Source organism: Lathyrus oleraceus, chromosome 5, assembly GCF_024323335.1.
Source record: "Lathyrus oleraceus cultivar Zhongwan6 chromosome 5, CAAS_Psat_ZW6_1.0, whole genome shotgun sequence".
Classification (NCBI taxonomy): domain Eukaryota; kingdom Viridiplantae; phylum Streptophyta; class Magnoliopsida; order Fabales; family Fabaceae; genus Lathyrus; species Lathyrus oleraceus.
This window is the reverse complement of record NC_066583.1, coordinates 34,194,712-34,204,694: the sequence shown is the minus strand read 5'-3', so window position 1 is coordinate 34,204,694 and position 9,983 is coordinate 34,194,712. Positions and strand designations below refer to the sequence as shown.

Sequence of the window (9,983 nt, the reverse complement as noted above, 5' to 3'; positions counted from 1 at the left end):
AGTTAGATACAGTAGACTACCTATCATGCTTCTATACAGGCATTGATCGACACTAGGCCCTCCATCATCTTTGGTTAACTTCAGATGAGTAGGAGCAGGAGTCCTCTTGTGCCTGGCATTATCCATACCAAACTTCTTAACTATGTTCTTGGCATACTTGCTTTGGGAGAGAAACATAGAGTCCTCCATTTGGTTTACTTGCATTCTAAGGAAATAGGTCAGTTCTCCCACTAGACTCATTTCAAACTCAGACTGCATCTGGTGAACAAATTGTTTAACCATTTGTTCTGACATTCCACCAAAGACTATATCATCAACATAGATTTGAGCTATCATGATTTTGCCTTCTTCATCCTTTACAAACAAGGTTTTATCAATGCCACCCTTTCTGTATCCATTTGAGGTCAGAAATTTGGTTAACCTTTCATACCAAGCTCTGGGTGCTTGCTTCAACCCATACAGGGCTTTCTTCAACTTGTATACATGCTCAGGTTGGTTAGGATCACAGAACCCTTTGGGTTGTTCCACATAAACTTCTTCATTCAGGTAGCCATTCAAGAATGCACTCTTCACATCCATTTGGAATAGCTTAAACTTCAGGATGCATGCTACCCCCAACAGCAATCTGATGGACTCAAGTCTAGCCACAGGAGCAAATGTCTCATCAAAGTCTACCCCTTCTACTTGAGTGTATCCTTGAGCTACTAGTCTTGCTTTATTTCTAGTAATTACTCCTTTCTCATCAGATTTGTTTTTGTAGATCCACTTGGTACCAATGATGTTGGACCCTTCAGGTCTTGGAACTAGCTCCCATACTTCATGCCTTGTGAACTGCTCGAGTTCCTCTTGCATGGCAATGATCCAGTATTCATCAGTCAGGGCTTCTTTCACATTCTTTGGTTCAACCTTGGAAACAAAGCAGGAATTTGAGTTTATTCCTCTTGACCTGGTAGTTACACCACTGGTGGGATCCCCTATGATAAGATCCTTAGGGTGGTCTTTCTGAATCCTGATAGATGGCACTTTGGAGGGTGCCTCTACTTCACATTCAGGAGGAGGTTCCTGTACTTCTTCAGACTTGACTGGACTGTCAGTTGGACTGTCAAGGAATGTTTCAACATCCTCCATGACATCGGTTCCTTCCTCTTTATCATCCACAATGACATTTATGGATTCCATCAGGACATTGGTCCTGTAGTTGAACACTCTGTAGGCTCTGCTGTTAGTGGAGTATCCCAGAAATATGCCTTCATCACTTTTGGGATCTAGCTTCCTTCTCTGTTCACGATCTGTGAGAATGTAGCATTTACTTCCAAAAATATGAAAGTACTTCACAGTGGGTTTTCTGCCCTTCCATATTTCATACAGAGTGGAGGAGGTTCCTTTTCTCAAGGTGACTCTGTTGTGAACATAGCACGCGATATTCATTGCTTCAGCCCAAAAGTGCGGGAGCTTCTTTGCATGAATCATTGCTCTGGCAGATTCTTGGATAGTTCTATTTTTTCTTTCAACTATTCGCTTCTGCTGAGGAGTTATAGGAGAGGAGAACTCATGGCTTATTCCTTCAGACGAGCAAAACTCATCAAACTTGGAATTCTTGAATTCAGTACCATGATCACTTCTAATCCGGACCACACAACTGTCCTTTTCCCTTTGAAGTCTTATGCACAGATCTTTGAAGACATCAAATGTATCTGACTTCTCTCTGATGAAGCTTATCCACGTGTATCTGGAATGGTCATCAACCACCACGTAAGCATACTTCTTCCCACCAAGACTTTCAACCTGCATAGGTCCCATTAGGTCCATGTGCAACAGTTCCAGAACTCTGGAGGTTGTGGAATGTCCCAGCTTCGGGTGTGACATCTTGGTTTGCTTGCCCACCTGGCATTCTCCACAGACTCTTCCTTCATCAATCAGAAGCTTTGGAATTCCTCTGACTGCTTCCTTGGATATGATCTTCTTCATTCCCCGTAAGTGGAGATGTCCAAGTCTTCTATGCCACAGCTTCACCTCCTGTTCTTCCTTGGCTGAGGAGCATGTTGTGGAGAAGTTAGAGAGTTCAGGTTCCCACAGGTAGCAGTTGTATTTGGACCTGGTTCCTCTCATAACTTCCTGATTGTCACCATTTGTCACAATGCACAGCTCCTTAGTAAACTGAACATGAAAACCTTGATCACACAGCTGACTTATGCTGATGAGGTTTGCAGTTAGTCCTCTTACTAACAGCACATTGTTCAGTTTTGGCACTCCAGAACAGTCCAGTTTGCCCACACCTCTTATTTTTCCTTTGGCACCATCACCAAAAGTCACATAGCTGGTAGTGTGAGGTTGAATATCTACCAGTAGATTTTCCATACCAGTCATATGTCTTGAGCATCCACTGTCAAAGTACCAGTCTTCTCTGGAAGAAGCCCTTAGGGCAGTGTGTGCTATCCTAGCATACCATTGTTGCTTCTTAATGGGAACACATCGCTTACGTGTTTTATGCTTAGGTCTGACATGTGAGGCTCTGTTAGGGAAACCATGAATCCAGTAGCAGAAGGCTTTTATATGTCCAAGCCTACCACAGTGATGACACCTCCAATCCTGGTATTTCCTCTTCTGATGATCATTCATCCTAGTTCCTCGATGTTGAGACATTGGCTTTGACATCCGCTTGAACTTCTGAACTCTAGCCTTTGGGCGTTTGTGTTCAGCTCTTTTTCCAAATCCTAGCCCAGATTTGGTTCCAGACTGCTGTCCCACCTTTAAAATCTCTTCCTTATTCATCATTCTGATGGATTTGGTCATCTGGTTCAGCTTGGAGGTCAGCAGGGCTATCTCACCATTTAGCCCCTCTATGGCAGACAGTTGCTTCTGTCTCTCATCTTCCAATTCCTTGATGAGTTTCTTCTGCTTTTCTCCTTGTGCACGCACTTCTGCACTGGTGGTACACAGCTTCTTATATGCTGCAGCAAGTTCATCAAATGTCAGCTCATCTGCACTTGTGTCATCTTCAGAGACACAAACACTGGTTAGTGCAGTGACATGTTTGGCAGATTCTCCTTCAGATTCACTTTCAGAATCTCCTTCAGACCATATGATAGCTAGCCCCTTATTTTGCAATTTGAGGTAAGTAGGACATTCAGCTCTGACGTGTCCATACCCTTCACAACCATGACACTGGATTCCCTTCCCATGGTTGAACTTCTCCTCAGAAGTTGATCTTTTCTTAATGTCAGACGGGATGTTCTTAACATTAGGTCTACCTCTTTGATCAATCTTCTTCATGAACTTGTTGAATTGCCTCCCAAGCATGGCTAAGGCTTCTGATATACTTTCATCACCTCCAGTATATCCTTCTTCTGACTCCTCTTCAGCATTAGATATAAAGGCTATGCTTTTCTTCTTCTCAGCATACTCACCTAAGCCCATTTCAAAGGTTTGGAGAGAACCAATGAGCTCATCTACCTTCATATTGCTGATGTCCTGAGCCTCCTCTATGGCTGTGACCTTCATAGCAAACCTCTTAGGCAAGGACCTGAGAATCTTTCTTACAAGTTTCTCTTCAGTCATTTTCTCACCTAGTCCACCAGAGGTGTTTGCAATTTCAAGAATATTCATGTGAAAGTCATGAATAGTCTCATCCTCTTTCATCCTCAGATTTTCAAACTTGGTTGTCAACATCTGAAGTTTGGACATCTTCACCTTGGAAGTACCTTCATGAGTTACCTTGAGGGTATCCCAGACTTCCTTAGCTAGTTCACAATGGTGCACCAGCCTGAAGATGTTCTTAGTGATTCCATTGAACAGTGCATTCAAGGCTTTGGAATTTCCAAGAGCTAATGCCTCTTGTTCCTTGTCCCAATCTTCTTCAGGAATCTGCACACTGACTCCATCTTCATCTGTCCTCGTTGGATGTTCCCATCCCTTGTTGACAGCTCTCCAGACTTTGCTGTCTAGAGACTTTAAGAAGGCTATCATACGAGGCTTCCAGTCATCATAATTAGATCCATCCAACATGGGTGGTCTGTTTGAGTGTCCTAAATCCTTGTCCATGGTACTAGAAAGTAACTTCCCTAGATCTCACCCAGAACTTCACAGGCAGGGTGCCTGCTCTGATGCCAATTGAAATTCTAGTTATCAGACTTTGGATGTCACACTGGTTGTTATGACATCCAATTCTGCACAGACAGGGATTATGCAGAACTTAACAGTAAGTGCAGTAAATAACACAAGTAATTGTTCACCCAGTTCAGTCCAACATGACCTACATCTGGGGGCTACCAAGCCAGGGAGGAAATCCACTATTAGTAGTATCAATTCAAAGCTAAACTCACCCGTTTACAACTTCTCACTTAATCCCTACCCAATGCAATTTCAATCTTAACCTAAGATCAGAGTTCCTACTCACTCCCCATCAATCACCTCAGTGATATTAAAGACACTTTGAAGTCACACTTCAAAAACAACTCTTGATTATGCTTCACAGCTTAAATCAAGATACACAGCACTCACGCTTAAAAGCTTTGAGTGACACAACACTTACAACTCAATGAACACCCTATGCCAAAGCTATCATCTACTTGATAATGGCTTGGCTTACAAGATACGTCTAATACTAGACTCACAAAATACAGCAGTGAAGTATGATGGACACACTAAATCTTCACGCCTCAAAATCCCCGAAACTGAATGAAGGAATGCCTTCCTTTTTATATTGCAGCACCTGGGCTTTTGCACCTGTATTTTCCTGAATTTTAGGTCACACAAGTTCCCTCAAATTCAACATTTAGGTTGCTAACAAATAGGCTATTTGTTAGGTTCATTGAATGTAGCTTGGTTGTTGATTTCCTGGATTTTCTCTCAGCTGTTGAATCCCTAAAGAATAGCCTGAGAAAAAGCTGAAACAGAAAACTGAACAACCTACAATTTAGCATATGCTGTCAGGAATGAATGTCACGACATTCAGCTTGACATCAAGGTCCATATGCTGAGTCTGTTTTTCCAGAAAACAGACTGTACAAATTTGCTGACCTGGACATGATCAAAATGACCATACTACAGTAACAGCTTACATTAATAAATGTCAAAGTGTCCAACTTAACATTTACACAATTGGCCTTAAGTTAGTTCTGTTATTCTCTTGAAGAGCAAACTAATTAATATGCTGAAGTATAGCAGAACACCACTCTGCCTAATCTTCAGTAGCTGCTGTCAATGATGAATGTCACAACATCCAGTTTGACATTCAGTCAGTAGGCCTTATGCCAGGTCTGGTTCTTCCTTGATAACCAGACTGCAAATGAATACTAAGTTCTAACAGAACTTCTGTTCCTTAGTATCTGTTGACAGGTATGAATGTCACAGCATTCAATAATCCTGTGTTAGTTAGTCCTGTAGTAACTACAATGTAGTCACACATACATGTCATGACATCAGTCAAGACATTAGTGTTTTACCATATAATGCAGCCAATTAAACACCTACACATCTTCATTCTTCATTGCATTTTTCAACAACTACACATAACAATTTTTGTTGATCAAAGTGCATTGTTGTGGTGATAACGTCCAAATAGGATTGTGCAATCTTAGTTTGGGTAGAGGTTTTGAGTGAGTTTTTATTGAATAAATATGTTGGGTTTTATCCTCTAAGAATTGGGTTTTTTTTGCACAAATCTTTGCTTCATAGATTCAGTTGAGCGAAAGGTTTGAAGAACGGTGGGTTCGTTCAAACAAGTAACGGTAACCGGAGGATTGTGAAAAAAGGTTTGGGTTCAAGCGTCTTGCATTGAAGTCATCCTAGTTAGAATTTTGGAGAACATGGAGTTCTTGCAATAAGGTAGCTACAATCGGAGGTTTGTTCGAAACGCTTGAAGCACTCGGTTCAACTCGAATCAAGGGGAGAAAAGTAAATAGGATCTGCAATAACACTTAGGTTTGGTTGGTGGTAATCATTTCTTCTCTTGTATAAACTTTGCAAATTGATAATAAATATCTCATTTCTTGTTTTAGAATTGGGGGCAGACGTACCCTAAGCGAGGACGAAAGGGGAACTGCCTAAACAAATCTGGTGTTGTTCTCTATTTCTCTAACTCTTTAAATTCCTCATAAATTGAGTCTTGTGTGAAATTAATTATAAACTTAATCCGCTTAATTGTTGTGCATTAAATTTGTTCGATAAATTGGTGCAATCACTTTGATTACAACTAAGGAAAATTCTACACAGTTAATTTTAGTGAAATTGAGACTTGGTGTGGATTGCCCACCAAGTGTTTGATAAAATTAATTTCACACAAGTGTATCAATATTTTACTTATTCTCTTATTGTGTTAACTCATCATTAGCGGTAACTATATCAAGGATTGGTGTAATTAATCGATTGATTAAGATAGTTGTTGATTATCTTTATCTTAGTCATTCCATTTGGTTTCACGCATATCCGATCTTTCCATTAACAGATTGTTTAGAGGATTGTGGTCTAGGGAGCTTTCGCAACCTTTAAAAACAATTTTAAAAAGCGCTAAATTTTAAATATTGATCTATTCAACGCCCCTTCTATATCGGTACTATCGTCTAACAAGAAGAAGGAACATGTTATGTTTATTGGGTTAGTAGCAAGGAATATTCACAAGGATCATGATCCAATGACAATACACAACCCTAAAAGTTAGAGGGTGTAAAAGGAGCCTCTTGGATGAAATGAAGGAAGGTTCAGAAGTTTAAAACTTGAGAAGTTACTCTGAAAAATATCTTATTGAAGAAGACGAATAAGAAGTATGAACCACTAGTGAGAGTTCCTTCCATTCTCCCTCCATTGAAGAAGTGTTGAGCATCTTGGCATGACAGAACTCGCTTCCTGCTAATTGAGGGATTGCAAGGAATAGAGTTTCATACTTAGGTTTATATTTTATTTTCATTTTTGTTTAGAAATATTGAATGCAAGAACATGCGTTGATGTGTTCTTTTGCTCATCATAATCTAAAAATCTTTATATTAAGCAATGTGAAGTTTAATGGACATTAGTATTTTGTGTTAAATGGTGTGATTTGAAGTGATACATTTTACCATGTGAAATAATGTTATATATTTGTTTCTTTGTTTGATCACCTTAAAAATATGTAAGAGTTTGTTGAGGGTTGAGAGATTCATTAACTAACAGACTTCATAAGTAAATATGGTTGAAAATAGTATGATATACACATTCACTAGATTAGTCACTTTAGAGATAAATGATTACAACCATAAGGAAAATCTGAAGTTAAGAATAGACATGCTTCATTGTTATTGTGAGACCTCGAGAGTTTCTCCCTTGACTTGATGTGTATACTTTAATGTTGTAGAGATACACCACTAGATCACTTTCTGCCTCATCTGTCATGACATATCTCCTCAGACACACATAAAATATGAACTTCATTAGATGAATCATTACCCAATGCACCTCTTATTAAAAATTTAAATTCTTCATCATTACTTATCATTTATTGTATTTCAACCTGAATCTATGACAACCCAATATTATGGTTGCCTTTTTGCTCACGGCTAATCACAAGATTTTGATTTGAGAATCAATTTAAGTTCTTACAATTTTTGTGGGATCGACACTCTTACTTTCACACCATTTTCTATTGTTTGATTGTGTATACTTGCACATATCAATAGTTCACACAACAAGTTTTTGGCGCCTTTGTCGGGGATTGTATTAATAACACTTTGATTTTCTAAATTTTTTGTGAAAAGTACATTAGATCTTTTTATGTTTTCTATCTTTTGTTGACACAACATGTATATGTATGCTACATGCACATGTTTCTGACTTCAGTATGTAAAGGGGATTTTGACCTTGAAAAAATACTCAGATTACTAAGGAGATTTCAATCTACCTGTCATTTACTAGGAAATCCTCCACATATTCTTGTTTTTAGGAACTTGGAAGAGTCATTTGAAGGAAACTTTGAAGAAGTACAACTGAAAGAGGAAAGAGTCGTGGCAGAAAATGACATTATTGGCATTGCCAATGATAGAGCAAGAAACATAAAGGATTATGTTGTGTTTGATCCCAATTCCATAAATACAGAGATTATTAGAACAAATATCACAGTCACACAATTTGAATTCAAGCCCGTGATGATTCAATTGTTACAATTCATTGGCCAATACTCATGAGCTGCCAATAAAGATCCACATCTACACTTGAGGCAATTTCTGGAAGATGCTAGTAACTTCAAAATTCCTGGAATTATTGATGATGCTTTTAGACTAAGGTTGTTTCCATATTATATAAGGGATAAGGCAAAAAATTAGTTCAATTCCTTAGAGCCCAATTACATAGTCACATGGAATGCCTTGGATGAATTTTTTTTAGCTAAGTATTTTCCTCCTGTCAAGAATTCTAAGATGAGAAAGGAGATTACCTCATTTAAACAAGGAGATGATGAGTCTGTGTTTGATGCTTAGGAAAGTTTCAGTGAGTTTCTAAGGCAATATCCTTAACATGAAATACTAATCTGCATTCAATTGGAGACATTCTACAATAGACGGGTAGTGTAAAACTTTCCCGATTGATTAAAAAATCTTCTTAATTAATTCCATGCAAGTCATGATAGGTTTTCAATAAGTTTTATGAGATAAGAGATGGTTTTTGAAAACTTTTTTGAATGTATATGATTGTCATAGTACTTCTAAACTTACTATTGACCTTTTACACTTAAACTGACCACTTTAAGACGCTAAGAGTATGACAAAGAGAGCTTTCTCACTTTCTCTCTTTTAAACATGAAGATCCACTACTAGATACAACAATGACTTAACACTTCAACTGGAACGTGAATCTTTTGTCTGATGAGGCTTAAGATATCTTTTTGATCAGATATCGTCATTAGAAGCTTTATTTTTACAATTAAATTAACACCCCATATCACATAGAACTCTTAACATCCACAAACCGTTTGGCCTATGAAGTTGTTATCTTCAAAAACTACTACTTCATTATTTGTCATCATCAAAACCAATTGATGGTCATTCCTGCAAGCACAAAGAACCATAATGCACACATTATGTTGTCGTCATAATCATAACTTACTTTCTCACTGACCATTGTTGTGCTGCCTACAATGACCCTTGTTGTGCAAGCACAAATGAAACCAATATTTCTTTTCTTCATTAGTTGTCATCATCAAAACCGATTGATGTGAAATTTTATATGCATGATCTATATGATAATAACTCTCAATCCAACGTTGAATTTTGTTATACGGACATGGAGTGAAGAGTTATCGAAGGTGTCATGTTATTAAGTTTGGCATCTTGATGTCATTTGATCCAAAAAAAATTATATACTTCATTATTTAAATTGACACAACGTAAGAAATATTTTACCTTTTAAAGTTTTAAAAATCACATCATTAATTTTTTTTTCCTTTTTCCTTCTAATCATGCAAATAAATATAAGGTGTTTATTGAAATTAAAAAAACAAAACATTTTTTTTTCTATATTTCGCTATCCAACTATGAATTTGTTTTTTAATTTAATCGATATCTAGTATAAAAAATATCATAGAAGTTAAAGGGTGTACACAATAATTAATCTCTTTATTTTTTTCTTTATAATTTTATACTCATTTATTTATCATTCAATTGGTGTCAATAATTTTTTTTTAAAGTTATAATGAACAATAACAAATTTTCATCGATAATTTGAGAGAGAGAAAAAAGTCCATCAAACTTTAATGGATCTAGAGAATACGAGAATAATTGTGACAAACAGTCAAACACAACTGTAATGATTGTTGCACGAATTGCCCATCAATCATCGTATGATAATCTAATGCAAAAATAAGACATCTCATACAAATTCAATTAAATGTTATATTTTTTTTCCTTTTGCCCTAATTTCCTCCCTATTACTCAAATAACCATCCACTTTTCAAATCTACCTCACTTTCGAATAATTTAATATATTTTTTTACTTGAAAGCTATTGGCCTCACCTCAATAA

General features: G+C 37.4%; 1 non-coding gene across 1 annotated transcript; it reads right to left on the bottom strand.

Moving 5' to 3' along the window:
• Positions 1-8,381: 8,381 nt before the first annotated feature.
• On the bottom strand, positions 8,382-8,488 carry LOC127089532 (small nucleolar RNA R71). Its single transcript, XR_007791113.1, has one exon. It is a non-coding gene; the product is annotated as a small nucleolar RNA R71 (small nucleolar RNA).
• Between the last annotated feature and the right edge of the window lie 1,495 nt (positions 8,489-9,983).